The sequence below is a fragment of the Cupressus sempervirens genome, chromosome 6, assembly GCF_028749045.1.
Source record: "Cupressus sempervirens isolate cs-2001-9-10 chromosome 6, ASM2874904v1, whole genome shotgun sequence".
In the NCBI taxonomy this organism is placed as follows: Eukaryota; Viridiplantae; Streptophyta; class Pinopsida; order Cupressales; family Cupressaceae; genus Cupressus; species Cupressus sempervirens.
The window spans coordinates 560,230,127-560,231,917 of NC_143123.1; the positions used below are offsets into that span (position 1 = coordinate 560,230,127).

The 1,791-nt window shown below is 33.2% G+C and overlaps 1 pseudogene; it reads left to right on the forward strand.

Moving 5' to 3' along the window:
• Positions 1–471: 471 nt before the first annotated feature.
• On the forward strand, positions 472–987 carry LOC149553493 (dirigent protein 1 pseudogene; annotated as a pseudogene).
• Positions 988–1,791: the final 804 nt, after the last annotated feature.

Here is a 1,791-nt window from a genome sequence, read left to right on the forward strand (position 1 = left end):
CATCAACAATAACACTGCCTTAGAAAAATTCATTAAAAGTGACAAATATAAATGAGATAACTAAGATATCTACATCGATACATTCATTGCAACACTCGGTCAGGAAATTGAATCATTCGATGTCAATATAACATATATATAAACTTGCCATTGAACACATAATCTCCTTTAATAAACCGAGTTGAACGCACTATTTATATCACTTGTCAACGTTGATTGAAAGTCAAATCCATTCTAGGATCTTATTCTCATGGCATTCATGGCTTGTAGTGGGAACATTTCAGTATTTTTGGACTCGTTTGTTATCACTGTGATTAAAAATTGTTGGACCCCTTCTTTAGGTTGAAGTGACGATGATGATTGAAATGTTAAATGTGCGACGTATAATGAATGCCTAGACAATATATAAGTAACCATGCGTTTCTGCTATTTCTATCACTTGCAGATAACATATTTCCTACTTTATATTCAATGGCATCACAAGTGCTTTTTCTTGCATTCATCTTCCTTGCAAGCGTATCATCTTCATGGGCTCAATATGGGAAAGAGAAGCATCTCGTGTTTTACATGCACGATATAGCGAGCAAATCCAATACAACGGCCATAGTAGTTGGAGGAGTAAATGGGACATCCTCGGATTTATTAGGGTTTGGAACAGTGCTGGTTATAGACGACCTTGTGACTGAAAAGCCCAATGCCTCTTCCACTGTTTTGGGAAGGGCCAAAGGATTATACACCAATTCTGATGTGAAGGGCGCTGCAATTTTCTTTGTGTTCTCTCTTCTGTTTGAGGACAAGAAATATAATGGAAGTACTCTTGAATTCCATGGAACAGATCTCTTCACGTCGTCTTCTATAAAAGAGGTTTCTGTGGTGGGAGGAACGGGGAAATTGAGGTATGCTCGTGGGTATTCCATGGTCACCCTTCACTCTTCTGTTGGCTTGGATGGCATTCTCAAATTCAACACTACCTTCAGACTGGGTTAACTTTTTTATCTAAGATAATGGCAATGCATTATCACATTAGAGCCAGCATTTGGTTGGTAGTTAATAAATTGGTATGTGGGATTTCAAGTTATTATGGAAAAATAACATGAATTGTTTTCAGTGCCCTATATTTCAAGAGAAAGCAAGGCCTGTTTGATGTGAGAGGTTGTGGTTATTGCGGTTGATCTGGCTAGGGAGGTTTGGAAGAGCATCTCAAGGTGCTTGATCATTGGTGGTGTGTGGTTAGTGGTCCGAAGATGACTCCTTTGTACTTCTTGTAGTGTTTGATTTTATGTTTGTCTATTGGTTTTTTTTTTGTTTTTTTTTTTGTTGTTGTTTGTTGGGAGTAAGGGTGTGGACCTCATCAAACTTCATTTTTATTTATGATAACAATTATCTAATGCATCATTGTATTTATGAAGGAATGTATTATTTTTTAATGTAAAATTTGATTTTTTTTTTTCTTAAATTCTTTTTTATACTTATCAACAAAATTTGAATGTCTAAATTGTCAAAATGTATTAGAAATGTATTTTGTGTTTGGTTTGGTTGTCAACATTTTTATTTTTATTTTTTTATAATTCTTTTATACATTGGTTTCAGATAAAATTGTATATTCAAATAAGAAATTAAATTTTCATTTTTTGTTCAATGTTAAAATGTATATTGTTTTCTTAAAAGAATTCTAAAAATAAAATAAATAGTTTATGTTCCAATATAATTTACTTTTTGTATTAAAATAAGAGGCTTGAGGTCATTTTTTCTAGATCTACACATGCTAAGAAAGAAAATAATTTTTTCTAG